Source organism: Nothoprocta perdicaria, unplaced genomic scaffold (assembly GCF_003342845.1).
Source record: "Nothoprocta perdicaria isolate Ctin4 unplaced genomic scaffold, notPer1 scaffold_118, whole genome shotgun sequence".
In the NCBI taxonomy this organism is placed as follows: domain Eukaryota; kingdom Metazoa; phylum Chordata; class Aves; order Tinamiformes; family Tinamidae; genus Nothoprocta; species Nothoprocta perdicaria.
In genome coordinates, this window is record NW_020454294.1 from 1598153 (window position 1) to 1616176 (window position 18024).

Genomic DNA, 18024 nt, shown 5'->3' on the forward strand with positions numbered 1-18024 from the left:
TTATGATTTWTTTGCTGCCTCTATACCCTCTTATTATCTCCCCCAGTTGCCTCTTTCCCTAGCTGAAAAGGTGAAGTTTCTTCATTGAGCAGAAGCCATTCCAGATCTCTGGTTGTCTCTTTGCTCTGGCTGTATCGAGGTCTGTTCGAGACACTGAAGAAAGCAAATGCAGCATGGATTTGTAGTGGCCATACCATTTGCTGTTTAATTCACCATTTTGCCTATTTTTTCATAATTTTTATTTGCCTTGTTGGGCTGTTTTCAAAGAACTACTTGGAGAGTCACTGAGATGATTTTTTTTGTTGGTGGTGGTTGCTTTTTCTTGAGTGAAACCAGCTGAATTCTGCTTCTCTGCAGGTAACAGATGCAAACTGTGGCTTTCCTGCTCGACACCTATCATCAGTGAGGGCACCTTACACACATCCATAATCTTTGACCCCGCTAGCTCTCTGGAAGGCTTCCTATTTCTGCAGCACTTGAAAAAGAATTGTAATTAAATTTTTATGCCTTGCGTAAATTGCTTACCACAGTTGCTTTTTGGTCTGCCCTCCTACGATTCTCCATTTAACTTGCTAGAAGTTCATGTTCTTTTTTTTCCCTTTTCCTCCTTTGAACGTGACATTCACATTCTGAAGCATATTATTTTTCCCTTTTTTTTTTCTTTTAAGTCAGCAGTTTTCTTAATATGCTGTTTAACCACAAACAAAAAATTGATTTCTTTTTTTTGCTCTTTTAGAATATTTTAAATTGAGAACGTTGGTATTCCAATGCCTTGCTATGGTACTTTCACATAGTTCCTGGAAGTACTTCCATCTTTTTAGCTCTTTTAAGTGCTTCATTGATTTTTTGTGTAGTTCTCCATTTTTTGAATCAGAGTTTACTGCAGGGCATTTTGGGGTGATTTTTCTCTTCTGCAGGGTTGTTGAAGAATAACCATTCCTGTGTTCCACTTAGCAATCATTGATTAGCTATTATGAATTAGCTATTATGAATTTTTAACTAGTTCTTTGTAATGTCTAAAAAGACAGTGTTTTTATCACCCTATCAAGATATTTTCCCAGTGTGGGGGGAAACTAGTTTCAAATTTTTACTGTTTTCTGACTACATTTCTAATTTCCCTTAGACCTATGGACGCTGCCACAATGTGATAGGATCCACTAAGCTTAATCTGTACTTTCCTTAACCCATGGCAGCATTTGTCCACCAGCCTCACTTGCTGTGTGGTTCTGATGCTTTTCATGTRCCAGGATTTACAGTTTCCCACCGATTTTTATCTTCCTTTGAGTCTTATCRTGATGTCTCCCTCAGCAGTGCAGGGGTTGCCAGACCACAAGTACAACCAGCTGCGAGATCTCTTAGTCTGGGCTCAGATCTCCTCGGCTTGGCTGCCTTGTCCTCTGGATACGGTGGCCTTTCCTGATTCCTGAAGATCAGGAATCGCCTGCACCCATGATTTCTGTGCTGGCCACATGTGAAACTGAGGGTGATCATGGAAGCTGCCCTTTCTTTCCACACTTCTGTTCTACTTGTGAAGTATTTGAGGTTATTTGTTGCTCTCGCCTAAATATGTTTTCGAGTGTAAAGGTTACAGAATCCTTTAGCTGAAATCCACTTGTCAGCGAAGTTTTCTACCTTAGAAAACGTAACTGCACCTGCAGTTGGACTCCCAGTTTGCTTTCAGTACTGCGTGCAGTTTTGGCCACTCTCCCTTCGCAAAGGATGCATTAGGACCAGAAAAAAAGTCCAGAATAGGCAGCTAGGCAGGTCAAAAATATGGACATCTCTGGCACTGGGCATGACTTGTTGACTAAAATTTATAAACTCGGAAAAGAAGAAAAATTTGGGGAGAATTGACAGATGTCTGCAGGTTTGCACGAAAAATAGTGGTGAGTTGGGTAGGTGTTTGCTGCCCCACAAGACAGAAGAGTTAGCAAAAGGAGTGAGCAGGAGCCAGATTTGGAGCAAACAAAGTGAGGAGGATCTTTAGGCTATAGTGGCTATAGATCTGCAGAGATCCCTGCAGAGATCTCTGTGTAGGATATAGCTGCAATAAGTTGACATGGGCTCAATGGGTGGTTGGACAAGTTGGAAGAAGGATCTGTGGGGCTTTCTGCAGAGATGACCAGCGTCAGGCTCAAGTAATCCTAAGAGATGAGTGTAGCTGGAAGTTGCAGTGCTACTCGGAGGTCATCACGTGTGGTTTTCCTGCTTACACCCCTTCCCAGGCATCCACTCATGGCTGCTGTTGGAGCGCAGGCCACTCTGGGGAGAAGGATCCTTGGAGGGAAACATTTATATCCTCATCTTGCATGGAAGCTTTTGCAGTAGGTTCTGATTTACATCTCTGTTCTCCACCAGACCTTCACCTAATTGAGTGGATTGACCCTGGCTCTCCTACACAGCAGGTAATTAATCAAAGACTGACTAATCAGCTCTCCCTATGGCTGGCACAGGGCAGAAAAACTGAGTCTCTCTTATGCGGCACCTGCACAAACTAATTTTATGCTGTAAAATTTATGGGCAATTAATCTGACTGAATTCTGTGGGTTTACTCTAAACTTTATTCTAAGTTCTGAAATGTAGTAAAAGTTGCTTCTCTTAGATAACTTAAGTGGGATTTTAGAAAATAAGTTCTGTACATGTTTTAAATAGCTGCAGTCTTAAAAATCAGCTAAAAACTATTGTATATCCTTAAAATTAAATACCTCAAAGACTGGCTGAGCAGTAGAATTTAAGCTTATTCTTTAAGGTTTAACAGTTTTTCTCAAAGGTCTTAATACTCTTTCAGATAGCTTTCTAAATGATGGTCTGACTCTGCTGAAATCTATAGTTTGACTTTTAACCGAGGCTCTCATTTGTCGAGCTTCAGGATTTAGTAGTTAATCTAAGATTTTAACTGCAATCTATAGCTGCAGTCTATTAGGAGCTTTAAATTGGAGGCGTTCTCTGAAATAAGATGGAAATTAGGCAAAGCGACGTGTCTAGGAACACTTGCCCTTCCCCATCAGCCRGGCTCGTTGGTCAGTCTGTGCCAGGGCTCCCTTTGCCAAAGGGCCCTGCAGGGATCTGCGGGAGGCTGGAGCGCTCCAGGGCTCCACCTGCGTGGGAGCAACCCTTGACATCCCTGTCAAGGATGGCACGAGCATCCTGGCACTCCCAAGTGCTCTATGAGTGCCATTCTGGCTTCTTTTTTCCTGTAGGAAGGGAAGAAAAGTTACTGGCCACGAGGCAGAACCAGGGGCCTTTGAGTTGCCCATTGCTGTGCATTTTGGAGCTTGGCACGCTGAGAGAATTTTCTGAGCTAACATCCAATGTTTGGAAAYGTAAGTAGCCCTTCAGAAAGGGAGTTCTTTATGAAAATGCTACAGCCRCACTGTCAGTCAGGACATGTTGTCTTTTTTATTATTATTTTTTGGTGCATCTGAACACAATGCCTTTTTAAAGCAGCTTTTTCTTCACTTATGAGGTCAGAGTTTCCTGGCACAGCTCACCAGAGATACCCTCTTTACTGCCCTGACCAGCATGTTGGCCTTGAACCATCTCACTTGGGTTGCTGGGGCCACTAGCCAATTATAAGCCATATATTTTTTTTCTTTAAGCATTGTTTTAACTAAAGATGATCCATTTAAAATCTGTTAAACCAGYGAAGTGCGTCTGCAAGTGGGGCACAGTCTTTCCCTCAAGGACATGTGAAAAATAAGGAGGAGGAMGAGGTGAGTAAACACTGTGGGATGGGGGGTAATGTATAGCAGTAAGCATGGTCTATAGGTGCCAGACTTTGCTCTGTCCTGCGGGATGAGCAGGAAGGTTTGGGCAGGGGCTGGGAAGCTCTTAGTGAATGAAGGAAAAATGAAGTAATTTCTGGAGCTGAGCAGGAAGGAAGGAAAAGAGATTCTGGAGCTGAGTGGGCCGCAGGTTCCATATGATGCCTGTTTCCTCATGAAGTTGTCTGCACTGTGACTTGTGGTCACTCCTCTATTGATGAGACACCTCGTTTCTTTGGAGTTTCCTACATACCTGAAGCATGGGGCAAGCTTCTCAAAGAGATTTCTCTCCCTTGTTGTGTGTGTGTGTGTGTGTGTGTTGTGTGTGTCTCCCTTGCTGCAACTTCTGTTAATATTCCACAACTTGTGATTCATCTTCTCATGATCCTGAAAGCTGGAGATTATCTATGTCGCCTATAAACTTTTTCCATAGGTTCCCGTGGCTGGTGAGGAGGAATCCAGACGTGCTCCTCGGTGCTGTGTGGTTTATGAGGTTAGTGCTGTGTTGTAGAAGTTGTCTGCTCCACCTGGCTTCCTGATGCTGACTTCTGTGTCCTTGTCGTCATTCCTTCTTTGCCTCAAAGGATGCTGCTTGCCACTGACAGCAGAGTCTTTGCTTGCCCTCCAGTCACGTCTTGTGCTGGTCCATCCTTAGCTCAGTTGCATTGCTGACAGTAGACCCCTACCCACAATGTGCTTTGCCTGCATGGTTAGTTTCACAGCTGTATTTTTGCTATTTAATTTTCCTTTTGCTTAGTTCCCACCAGAGGCAGATGCTTCTTGTTCAGCCTTGGCTGTTCCTGCTTTGAGGTGCTGCTAGGACTGGCCCAAGAGTCTCAGTCTCTTAATGCATTTCTCTTAAGACATGGAAGTCTTAATACATTTCAGTTTCTCTCCAGAGTTACTGGGAACTTCTCAGGATCACAACTCTCTGTCRAAGGGTTCAGTTCCTCCCTCCTCTTTTCTGTGTTCAGACAAGCCTGTGATCAGACACGTCTGGAGCTGGGCAGAGCTGGCGGCAGAGCCCTGGGCCCTGCTCTGCCCTCGCTGTGGTCATGCRGGGCAGGCAGGTCCCTGGCATCATTCACATGCACAGAGCATGGCCTTGGGCAGCACTGTGCTCTGTCCAGTGCTGTGGAGCTTTCCTGATGATGATCCCAGTGTTTGGGGCCCGTATAGGCTGCCTGCATTTGCTCGTGCCCCTCCTCCCTCGTACCCAGAGCAGCTGGTCACTTTTCTCCCGTCTGATATCGCTGCTTATCAGCGTTGCTGGGATTAGGTTGCAGTGTTGGTACAGGCCAAGTGTTTGAATTAGCTAAAGCTGCTCTGCAGACACCTTCCTCGGCTTGGCAGCCTTCTCAGTCGCTCCATGTGACTTTTTTTCCCRCTATCCATGGCCTTTGGCTAGTATTTTTTATGTAGCTTTGGATCTGCTCTTCTGCATACTCTAGCTTGCAAAATGGGGCATAACCCAYAAATGCTCTAACTAGTTTCTGTTCCAAAGGAGCATGTGGCCTCACATTTAGGGTGAAGAGCAAATTAAAGGTGTTTTCTGGGGAATCCTAGCCCCGCTTCTCTGCAGTTGTGATGGTTTTGCTTGTTATTCCTGGCAATGGTCTCTTTCAATGCTCCTCCTTCTCCTGGAGATTTATAAAACAACCCCACCTTTGATTAAAAAATAAAAATCCCCACTCTTGATTTGGGGGGCTCTAAATGGACTTGATCCTGTCTGCCACCCTTGTGCTTATAGACCTTTTCTCTGGAAATCCACTTTCTGTGGAGTTTGCATGGGCCTCTCTGCCTGCTCTGTGACTACGGGTTGGTTTCTCTGCCTCCTTGTCCCACAGGAACAAGCCTGGTGTCCCACTAGTGCTGCCCCTGCTGTCCTTCCTCTCATCTCCACTGTCATAGGAGACTCCAACATGGGCTGCAATGGAGAACAGAAATCCTTGGGTCACCCCCTGAAACCCCTGCAAGAGTCTGTGAACTGCACAGCTCTGTCAGCTTAATAATTTAATAATTATAATTTGTATATAAGCTTATTTATAAGCTTAAAATTTAATAACATGACTTATGTGTTATTAAATTAATAGGAAGGCTTTTTCGCTGGAATAAGTGAACCCCAAAGCCTAAGATCTGGTCATCTTAAAAGCCTTCTGTGAAAGGTCCAGGTACCCCAAACATGTGGTGAGCAAGTGATGGGGCTGGATTAATCACAGGGAAACTGTTTGATTAAGTATTAAGTTATTAATTAAGTTGATTAAGTAACTGCTGATTGAATAATCTGAACAGACACAACTTCTTTCTATGCTGACTTCCACAAACCAGGTCAGATTTTCCTACTTACTGGGCATGAGGATTTTGTTAGTATTTTAGATTACAGGCGAAACTAGTCTTTGTGTGCATTGACTTAAGATCTCATTTCAGTTAGCTTTCCAATGTGGTTTTAGGTAAATGGGGTTGCCTCTTTGGCCTGCTTCACTTCATAGAAATTTGGGGAGGAGGAAATGCCCTGGAGTCCTGGCCTGTGTTTAATGTTTACACTCTTCTGCTAGGACAAGAGGTTTCTCCTTCTGGAATTTGGGACACTGCCATTTATCCCTGTGAGTAAACAGCAAGTGACTGTCACTTTGTTGAAAGTCTGTTGTACACATGTTTCTGTCCGCACATTTGACTCGCAGAGGCATCTTCCAGTACAACTTGCAGCTGTGTCCTCAGTTGGCCTGGAGAAAGGGAGTGTTCAACGAGGTAGACCTGGAATTACTCCCCGTGCACCTGCACCTCTCTAAGAGACCTGGGAGCTCCATCACTTGGAAGTTCCTTTCATGAGGTTTTCCAGTTTGTGGCTCACTGGCTCCTTATTCCGCAGCTCACACTCAGTGATCTTGCCTGATTCTACACAAATTTTTCTTTCCAGTTCTTCTGGAATGAGGTGGAGGGGCAAGAGTCATTTTCCCTTGAGCCAAAATCAATAGGAGACAAATTTGCTTTTGATAAGCCTTTGAGGAAGATTTAACACAGGGAACAGTGTGAAAGCATGTGCTATTGCTGCTTGTGTATAGGTATATCCGTGATCCTACCTTCCCATTACATTAATAGCTTTATTTGACCACATTTACCTCTATCAAGTTCTGTATCCAATGATATTTAGTTCAAAAAACCTCAAACTTTTAAGTTTTTGGCATATACAAATAAATTGAGGGCTTGCCAGCCAATGACACGGTTGCTGTCTCACCAGGTTCATCATGGATCTTTGTGCATCAAGGGTGAGCAACAGGCATTAACGATGATGGGTATTTAATGGTCGTGTCCTGGAAGAAGGGCATTGCTACCTTGTGAAACACAACTAGTTGCCTCTGGTGAGGGCTGGGGAYGGGCTTGCCCCTTTCCTGACTCTGTAAATATGGGAATTGCTCTTGGGCTTTCTTGTGGCAGGAAGGTTGGGCTCTAGCAGGGACCGCTGGTGCAGAGACTGGAGCTTCTGGGACCAGGACCCCTCTTTCTGCAGGACRTTGTGATGTCCTGTGGCTTAAGGCATCACTTCATCCCCCTCCAAGTGCCTGCAAATGCTCCTCTTTTCCCTTCCCGTAGAGCTTAACGTGTCTGAGTCAGTGCTGGTGTGGACCTACGGGGTGGTTTTGTCCACAGCGAGGTTGTTTCATTAAATAATTAAAGCGATGACATTCCCTGTCTGGGAAATGACTGCTGGGAACACGTTGGCCTAGTTTTACTCCGGGCTCTTTATGAGGTGATGTGCCTTTTTTATCAGCATCAGGGCAAAGGGGATCTAAACGACACGCTCTCGAATTCAGCTCCGTGCTGCTTCGCCGGCTGGGGAGGGAAATTGCGGTGCGAGGACATGCCAAGAAGTTTGCTCAGCCTCACCTTCCAAAAGCAAATTCACATAAACGCCGAGGCTCGTGCGAAATACCCCATTTTCTTTCTCTTTTTTTTTCCCCACCTCGCTCGGAGAGATGCAAGCGGCGCGCACCTTTAAGAGGAAGAATTAAAAATCAATTTATGAGGGGTTCATTTACACRTTACAAAGACACCTTGGCAACCAACTTGTTTTATAGAGCTCTGGAAGTGGCTCGGGGCCTGCCGGGCCCCGGATCCGCCGCAGCGCTCGCTCAGCTCCTGAAAAGGATCTTGCTGTTCCATTGAGCGGGAAGCCAATGATGTTTCCAGGGAAACCGGCCGCTCCGCGATTCCCAGGTGAAAGGATGTTTGATCTTTAAAATAACGGTGCGAAAGGTTTCTGCGAAAGACATTGTCCACGTTTTAAAAATAACCGTGTGACATTTAGCAGGGCACAAAAGGAATATTTCTACAGTAYAGCTGATGGTGGACAAATAATAATAAAAACTGGGTCCCTTTGAAAAGGAGTTCGGATTTCTACTGATTCAGCTCTAGCTCTTTTTGCACRACAGTTTGGAAAGAACAGAGCGGGATGAAGGAGGAACGTGTGGAACGAGCAAGGAGGAGGGTTTCATTCTCCTCACTTTATTGGAGCAAGTTTTCTCACATTTCCCCCTGGAACTTTGTAAAGGATGAGCTCAAGACTAAGTTTAGAGTAGAATCGTAATGCGAGAGAGCAAAGAAAGCAACCAAATGCCAGGGAGTTGGTAGAGAAGAGATAATTCTGCTGTTTTCCTTGCCCCGTCCATGCCCTGTGGTGGTCACCCAGCCCACCAGGCTCCTGCTCCCATTGCCTGCAGCACTGGGGGAATCTTGTGCGGGAAGCTCAAATCCATCAAGGATCCAACATCTATGCAACAAGCACTCGGGGCTCTAAGTACGGTGTACGGTGGGTAGACAAGATCCTGCGGATCCAAGAGTTGCACCGGGTTGGGAGGAGCTGCCGGAGCTGTCCTGACTTCATCACCACGCACTCCCTTTCGTGTCCCCTCTTCCCACATGTGCTCCTGTTTCAGTGTTGTTGGTAGCTGGATTCACACGCATGATTTTGTTCAATATCCCTTCCGTGCTGTTTTTGAGGAGCGTTAGATATTATAAAAGGCAGAAGGGAGGAAAAAAAAGTGTTTTGCACTAATTAATAAATCGCTGGGAACAGCTCCAATTTCACCACAGAGAGACCTTTTGCAGGCAGAGACTGTGGGGATTAGTTTTCCCTGAATTCATCGGAAAAATAACCTACTGGAAGTGAAAATCTGCATCCAAAATCCACATCTAAAGCAGTGATTGTGTGAAGGGTAAAAACAGGTTGCGCTTCCCCAGGAAGTGTCAGAGAGGCAGAAGGCCAGAAGCCTTCCTTAAAACATATTCAGCTTAGAAAAAAATACAAAAGAAATTAAAAAGGAGAGAAAAAAGCAGCAGTTCAGGCACGTGGATTCTATGCTTTTTTTTGCAGTGAAGCATGGCTTTACAAGAACACCACAATAATATCCCCAACTATTTGTGTATTTGTATGGATGTGTAATAGGCATCATCTGGTCTGCATGAGGGTCAGGGCTGCACTGCACACATTGTTTTCATAATAAATGAGTGGCAATTTGTTCTTTCTTTTTAGGCGAATGTCAACAGGAAAACCGTGTCGGTAAATGGGTAGGTACAGGGTGGCCAGGAAAGCCCCAGGTGAGGTGCTAGGTGTTGTGCAAACACCTTTGGAAGTGGCTCGGGCTGTTTTATCTCTTCCTACCCGGGCTGGCATTCCTTTGGTAGGTGTCACGAGTTTGCCAGCCGCTGCCTTCCTTGCAGACCCACAAGCACATATAGAAAAGCAGCAGGAGCAGCACGCCGGGTTTCCAGGGTCGGGACTGTCTTCTGCTCAGCCCTTCCCACTCCTGTGAACTCCCCAGAATCCAAGGATTTAGCAGGATGAAAGCTTTGGAACGTCTTGTTTGCACGACAAGTGTTCTTGGGGAATTTCATGGCCCGTTTGACTTGTTTTGCTGCTTTATGTAAGGTCAGTTAGGTAAGTCTGCTGTTCCGAATGATTTGTGGCCGTTTCGTGGACAGAAGATGCTGTTGCGTTTTGTAACTTCTGTAGCAAGCCCGGGATTAMGAATGCTTGTTCCTTTGGATTTGCACGTTTTGTACTTCGGGTAATGCAGAGACCCTGGCAATGGCAAATCATGGAACAGAACTTAGCAGTTTCTTCCATGTTCTGCTTGGATTTTATGTTATTTCCTGCTGTTGCTTCAGATTTGACTGTAAAATAATCGCAAGCCCGTAGTGCTAGATGCCCTGTGTGTAAGAGGAGCGCAGATTTGTGCCCMCTCTGCTTCGTGGCAATGAGACATCGCCGTACAGGAGAAGCCATGGATGCTTTGCAGGCATGTGAGGCTGAAGATGGGTAAGAAAAGGGCCTAAATATAGCGCCGTGGTTGTGGGAGAGAATAGCTGGAGAGTGAAAATAAAATAGTCAGTAGAGCCCATAGCTTGATTGCCAGGATATGAAAACATCCAGGGAACATGCTGGTCTTTATTTTTGTGGCCCTTTATGTCAAGTGTTTTGCAGAATGCATGCAGAGATGTTTGTTTGCAGCAGCTAGACTGATATTTCAGAACTGAAAAAGCCCTTGAAATATGTGGAATCTATTTTACTGTGTCTTCCCTGCATCTGCTGTGACTAATGGTCCCCTTATTTTTTTGTTTGCCTTCGTCCTTCTCGGTRTTCTCTGGCTTGGGAGTGATTGCAGCTCTCCATTCAAACCCTGAGAATGGTCTGAAGCCAACTTTATTTGCTTGAAAGAAGSTCCTCACAGATGCTTTAGAAACTTTTTAATGTAAGTGAATTATCTGAGGYAGAGCTGGGGTCCCTTTCATCTGGAGGGACCTGTTTGCCCTGCTGTAGTAGTGCAGGGATCCTGCTCTCTGCTCCACTTTTTCCGAGGAATCCTGGAGGCAGTCAGACATCACCGGTATTTGTTTTCTCCAGGTTCGTTCCTGCTCCCCACTGGATCAGTGACAACTCTCCTTTTGATTCTGTCTCTCTCCACCACCCTGTAGAGAGAGATATTTTGGGCATGAGACCCCTAGGGTCCATCTTTTCATTCTGTTTGGTTCAGCTGAGATTAAGCAAGACTGAGAAGAGCCAGTAATAGATAGAAAGCCTGAATTAAAAAGGAATGGGATGGGAAAGTAGGTACAGGCTCCCGGCCAATTCTTCCAACCATTAACGCTAGCTTTGGTTCCCACTTCCTTCTGTCTTTTCTCTGCCCTTTCTCAGCCTCCTTGCCCGGCTGAATGGTGTTCTTGGTCCCTGCACTTTCTCTTGCAGCCCTAATAGCAAGTTACCTGCTTTTGATATGCAAATGTTATGCTAATTTGGCTAGAGAAAAGCTCCCAGTGACATGAAAGAAGGTAGCAGTGCTCGCTGAGCTCCCCACCGTCAAGTAAGTGAATCTAGAAACTGCTGGCATCTTTCCCCCAAACATTTGTTTTAATGGCTTTCCTTATTGTTAAAACATATTTTCCCAGGGCGTAGGTCAGTTGGTCAATACCAGTGGCCTAGAAACCTTCCACAACAAGTTATTTCTTTGCAAACACACCCTCYTTTATGAGCAGCTTTCTTCCGCTTCAGCATTCCTTGGTAAATGCCAAGCTTTCTGAGCAGCAGTTCCTCCATCCTCTTCCTCAAGAGCTGCCTCCTGAGGCTCGGAGCGTTCTCAGGGAGCTGCGTGGCAGACAKCTTCTCCTGTGGAGATGCTCTCCATACTGGAATGTAAATGATTTAAAGATCCCTCAAACTATCCTGGCAACTGCAGCGACATCATGAGTTAGTTGGGCAACGAAAACCAGATGGGGAATAAAACTTGGTCTTGGGCCTTGACTTTTAGGTTTGGAGMGCAATGGGTTAATGTCTTCTAAGGTACAATAAAGAGTGACCTGGAAGAGGTGGGAGAGCCTGAAGTTTTGAAGGCCAAATTAGCTACCAAAGCTGTCCTTTTAGCATTTCAACTAAAAAAWATATAGTAAAACAAGCCTTCTGCACTGCGGTTTGACAGCAGCCCTTGCTCTAGGGAGGCTGAGAGCCAGTGATTCGTGCTTGTCACCCTTCTCCTCTGGCAGCAGGTTGTCACTGCTGTTGTTGCCTGGGTGCCTTCAATGGGTGCCCCAAAAGGGACAGAGTGTGGTGGGAAGGCCACCGTTGTGCGACCACTCTTGAAAATGGAGACACAAGATCAGAAGGGCTCCCATTCTCATGCTATGGCAGATCATCCCTGCCACGTAATCCCATTCAAAATCCCCCCATGAAACTTGTCCCTTCCCCATCGTCTTCCCTGCRAGGTTCTTCCAGCTGCTCCAACATCTAGAAATCCTGTGTTAATTTTCAGTGCAAATACTGCCATAACAAGATGAAACTTACTCATCCTTGTGCCAATGTTGACCTTCAGTTTAAAGGTCACAGCAAAGCACTTCTCTTTGCTCATGCTCTGTCATGTGAGCATGGAGAGGATAATCATCCCTCCTTTCGCCCGTCCTTTTGCAGTATTTTGAGCTTTTCTGATTACAGCGTGGACCTTTTGGCAGCCCTGATGCTGCCAAATTCCCAACTGGCAGCGGTCTCCTGGCCTCCTTCCCTCTCTCATGTCTCTGAACTGGCCCCATCTCTGAGATGACCAACATGACCGGTGCCTGGAGAGCAGGATGTAGAGCTCACGTGCAGATTTCCAAGGACATCATGGTCCCCTTGTCTCTTTATGTAACTATTGAGAGAGGTCCATGGCCAACAAAGCACGGACAAATAACAGCTCAAGGAGTGGCCAGGTCTGTATCCAGAGGGTGCCTGGCTTTGTGTGGGGCCCTGGCCTGCTCTCCACAGATGGGAAATTGTCTGACTATTAAGAGATTTGGGTTGATTAGCTGAAATCTCCTGTTGGCAGCACATTTCCCATCCCTGGAGCAATGGAGATCAGACAGGTTGTCAAGGCAACACGCTCAGCCTTCAGCAAGAGGTTTACTGCTACATCGTCCTTGGTCAATTGATGGAGTAGGGTTTATTTAGGTCTTCGGGGAAAAAAAAAAGCTGCTGTTCGCCCTTTCACTGTGGTGAGTCATTCTGCCTTGGGTCAAATTGGTGGAAACAGGAACAGGKTTTTTTGGATGAGAAAAATAACTATGTGAGAGCCTAAGGATCCCAATTAGATTCATCTCTGAACAGGAAAGAGCACTTCAGTTTTGAGTGGAGACAGCTTATTCTTTGTTATCCCCCCAAATAACAGATAAGCAAAAACTAGGCTCCTTCTTTCTTCTCCTTCTTATTTTCCTCTTCCTCCTTCCCTAATGTAAAATATTTACTTTTCTTTATTTGAGGGCTTTGTGCTCACTGTTGAGTTCTCGGCTTGCAACAGGAGCTCCTTCCAGTTTGACTTTTCACCAGTGCTTTGCTTGGTGCTCTGCATTCCCTCCACTGTTGCAGAAACTGTAATAAATTCAACTTGAAAACATAATAAAATGATTTTTTTTTTTTGCCTTTTGTACCACCTGGGAGATGAAACGTTGGGTTTGTCACCACTGTGAGCTCCCTTGAGATTGTGCAGCAGGGTGGAGGTACATGGGAAGCAGTGGTTTTGTGCTGAACGTTGCTCCTGTCTGCCATTGATCCAGACTTCAGTGCTCACTGGAAGTCCTGGAGGGTGGTGGGACACATGCATTTCTCACTTGGACTCTGCTGTGGTTCTGGCAAGATAGCTTGGCTGGGCCAATGGTACGTAGAACTTCTTATGAAACATTGGAAGGGACCTGGTGCAGTGTTCCCATATATATAGTCAAGGAGAGACATGAGACATGCCATCATGCTGAGTATAGGGCCTTGATTTGCTGAGTTAGTGAAGGTTCGTTTGTTCTAAAGGGTGATGAAGGACGTGCTGCAAGGCTAACCAGACCCCGTTGAGTCAGTTGAAGACAGTACATGGGAGGCATCATCAGTGTGCTCTTCTGGTTCCTCTCACTGTTGAGATAAATGTGGCTTGTGCTCAGCAGTAGATATCTTGCTCCTTCAGGGGGAAATTGGTGGGCAAGCAAGAATTACAAAGCAATCACCACATGATTTAGCATGCAGAGCCATGCAGGTATCTTCTGAATGTGCAGGTGCTCAGTTTTCCTTATGAGTGTGCACTTCAGCGGCTATCAGGTAACATGGGGAGAAGAGAAGGAATAAAAACATCTCTAGATACTATTGTTGAGAGACAGATTACGACCTTCTCTGTCACAAAACCCACTCCTGCCCTTTGTAGACAGCAGTATGTGTGTGAGAGAAATTAAAAAGGGTAGAGAAGCATTTAAAAGTCTACATTTGCATACGTATTTATTTACCTTTTTTGAGAGGATGCCAGTTGATAGATATGTCACCGATGATGCACAGTTATCTTCTTTTCCTGTCTCAAAATACTGCATTAGAGATACCATGGCAACAAAGAAGTTGTCTTTAAAGAAAAAGGAAAAAATAAAGTGTGACTTCAGCATTCAAGGAAGGTGGCAGACTGACAGCCCTCGTCTTTCCTTTCTGCCAGTAAAACAGTGGTGATGTCAGTGCTGACAAAGTGCCTCTGTGAATTTGGTGTTGTACTGTGGCTGAAAACAAGCCTGGGATATGATCAAAGACAACCTTAGGTGAAAGCTTTGACCACCAAGTTAGTCCCCTCGCTGCTCTGCTTTATGTTTATTTGTAAGACAGAAAATCTTTCTAGCAACCAAAACTGAGCATTTGAGCATCGCTTGGGGGTTGGGAATGAGTATTAAGATGGAGAAAAAAATGACAAAGATTTGAGTTTAAGTTTTTTTTTCTCAGGAGACAGGATACTCACTGGGCATGTAGATTCAGTCTCTCTATAGATGATGCTGGCTGGAGAGAGTGTTACCAGTCCCCGTGGSTTGATGATGAGGAAAACTGCCAAGAGGCGAAGATCCCCGGAATGGCCTCCCCATCTGTGTCTGAGCTGCCTCAGGCTGGATGCGTTGGTGCCTCTGCGTGTCTTGTTTTATTCRTTTAGAATTTTCTGACAACCTCACTTATGTTCCAGCGCTGAACAGGAGGTCCCAGAAATGGTGACAATCCCACGTTGGCTTGGAAGCATTGGCTGGGCTAGGCCAGAGGTGGCACGGACGGGCCGTGGGCTGGGGGGTAATTCGAGGTTCCTCGTGCTGCCCCTGTTAAACCTCTTGAGCTCTGACTTGGAGGGGACCTGCTTGGAATTTGTGAAGGGCTATTCAAGGGCAGGGCTGCAGTAATTCTCGGTCTCCCTGGTCCTGTTGACTTCAGTGAAACTTAAACACTTTGCTGTTTCACGACCTTTTGCTGAGATTATTAATAATACTGAAAATTAGTCTCGGAATCGCCCTTTAGAGGTCTGGACTGTTGCTTGAATCACTTTAGTTAGCACAAATATTCTCTGGTCTGGTGTCRCACGCTTTTGTTTCCTTTTTTTCCCCTTTATATTTGCCGTTTGTGTGTTTACGTGCAGAGAAAYGGGGTAAGAGCCAGTACTCCTCTAGACGCAGGACATCAGCCAGAATAATCTGCAAATGTTTTATATTTACTATTGCATGAACTAGTGTTCCAGAGTTGTTTGAAAGGTATCTAGCAAAATACCTTCATATTTTCTCATTGGAAAATGCATTTTGTTGAAGGCAGAATATTTCACAGAASCATCTGCTTGCTTGAAAACATTGTTAGGAGCTCAAGACTAGAGCAACTTCTGCTGGAGGCATATCAGTGCCACTGCAGAGTCCCAGATAGTGAAATATGACCTGCTAGTCCTATCTAGTCCTAAATAGTGAAATATGGCTGCTTTGAGGTCTCCCCTTCCAGTCTTTGTGTTCTGGTGATCTGTYTTTCAGCAGATGCTTCGTGAGTCCCGACAGAGTCGTGAGAACATGAGCCTGGGTCTGCTCTTCTTGATCAAGAACCCCAGCAGATGGGCTGAAAACTTGTGCCCACTCATGCTGTTTCTAGGGCTGGTTTGTAAACTGTCTGTGTCCTAACACAGGTTTGGCCAGAAGGTAGAGGGTGCTCTTGTGTAATTTTGTGCTTAGAGTTAGCACTGGGAAAAGAAAAATGTAGGTTTATGGGGAACTTGTCCATGACCTTCCATTTCTTAGGCAAGTGCTCTATCTTATTGCCTTTACCTCCGTGTCCTCTCTTGTGCCTGATGGGCTGTCCCTTAAACCTGGCGTTGTCAGGAACTGTCAAGTGTCATTTGAGCACGTCTATTGGATTGTGACCTTAGAAGAATCAGGTTTGAAGGGAAGAAGTGCCAGTTCTGTGGTTTTCAAGCCACATCTCAACACTTGAGGTGTGTGAGGAGATGCCTAGAGGCCCAGGTCTACCAATGTGCTGTCATTTGTAGGAAAGYGCAGTTGTGGTTCTAGTATGAGGGCCTCAATCTTGGGGTAAAAAGTAAGATAGCTATAGACACTAGAGTACCTATGTGGATGGATTGAACTTCTCTACCTTGTTCTCTTGAACGTAATTTTCACTGGTTTTGGTCCCTTCTGTGCCTTGGTTAACTTTCTGTGGAATAGATCTGTAAAAAATTCCCTGCTTTAGTTGGGAGGATGGGCACATTGAAGACTTCAAGGTGTTTGGATGCTGTCGTCACGCAGAGGGTAGACGAGGGAAATGAAATTGCCCTCCTGTTCCTGAGACCTTACAAATTTGTATGCCCATGTCATATGCCATAAGGGCAGCTTAGATCTTTAAAGATGACCTACAAACACATCAATAACTACGAATGGGCCCATTTTTCTACCCTTTGATCAATCAAGTTTTGCAGCTTTTTTAACTTTTCTTTTTCAAATTTTAATAGAAATGCCATCAAGTTTCTTTTAGTTCTTTATCTCCTTCAAAGGGCTGGACAACTTGCTCATTCTTGCTATCTGGTGTGTAAACCAGCACATAAAAATAAAGCGTGTGAAACCGAACCTTGGTGCCGGGCGAGTCCCCCTCTCTTGGGTGGGAATTTCACCCTTCTGCTTAAGCGCTGCCTCCTCTAGCCTGACTGCATTTCTGGTCGCGTATTTGTGGAGCACCTTGAGGAGAAGAGGAGGAGTTACACAACTGTTCCCTCGCTGGGAAGGTCGGGCTTTGTCTCGTTTGAAGTAGATATCGGGAGAGATCTGCCGTCCTGAGAGAACACGCATTTATTTCTGAAGTGTTTGTGTTCCCTGCGTGCGGGGCACACGAATAGAGTTGCCACCTGGCCGGCGCTGATAAGGGCGGCCCGGGCAGCAGCGGCCGTGCGCTCCTCGGGCTGGCTGGTTTCTCTGTARAGACTCATCTCCTGCCCCATTGCCTAGATCAGAGTTTGTGAAATGCTGCACCTCCTGAGCTTGCTTAGATAAGGGTTTGTTAGGGGCTCTGCTATTAGGGAAACGCTCTTAGCTGTGCCCGAGGAAAACCCTTTAGCCTTTTTCTGGCTTGCTCTGTTAGGAAAATCCTATTAGCTATCCTATCCCTTTAGAAATCCACATATGTCACTGCTTTCTTTATAAGCTTGACCTCAGCTTGTGGTTGTCCAAGGTGCCTCCAGCCTGGATCCTGGTACCCATGTGCTTTGAGCAAAGARTAATGGAAGAAACCTTCATTTTCTTTCCCCTTGCACCTCGTCAGAACTTCTCCTTCCCGTGTGCCATCAGTTGGCCACATTGTCCCTTCAGCAGCTGCTGGTTGCTGCCAAGTGCAAGGCTCATTGCAGGTGGCCTCCAACGCTGTGACCCTGACAGGGGTGAGGGCACACAAGTAGGTGGAAGCTTTCGAATACCCCCTCATATTAATAATAATAATGCAGCACTTCTGCTGCGTCGTAGCTCCCGCTAGAACTTCTGCCCACACRCCAGCCCACTTGGTTCACAGTGCTGTGTGCTTGCTAGACAATTAGTGCTCGATAATGAAAAATGTCATGGGAACCAGCAGGAAAATCATAGCTTACTCCAAGTATATAATGAAATGTAATTAGCACAGACAGTAAAACAGACAATTTATGGTATTTTTTTTCTTTTTGTAACTAAAAAGTATCAGTAAATATTCCTTTTGAAGAAAGCTTGGAATCAAATGGAGTTAAAAAGCTATTGTCTGAAATAGGTTTTTGTCCAAAATTTAACCTTTGCAAAGCAGAATGGATTAAAATTTTCTAATTGCAGAGTCTCCACGTGAAATTACAGTGGCACTTTTATTTTCCTGGTCTGCCTGCAGGGCTCAGTGTGCTAGTGGATTTGCTGTGGCACTTTTCACAAACCAAATGCTCACATGGCTTCAGTGAATATAATGGTATGGCCACTATCGCCCTCGTGCTCT

General features: G+C 45.3%; 1 protein-coding gene across 2 annotated transcripts in view; it reads left to right on the forward strand.

Moving 5' to 3' along the window:
• SYT16 (synaptotagmin 16) overlaps positions 1-18024 on the forward strand; it is a 90715-nt gene that overhangs the window by 22360 nt on the left and 50331 nt on the right. The window contains exon 1 of one of the 2 annotated variants that reach the window (XM_026053778.1): positions 4236-4257. The exons of the other annotated variant lie outside the window; for it this stretch is intronic. The gene's annotated coding sequence lies outside the window, so the exon portion shown is untranslated. Of the gene's footprint in view, positions 1-4235; positions 4258-18024 lie in introns of those variants that run through there. 2 annotated transcript variants of the gene reach the window in all.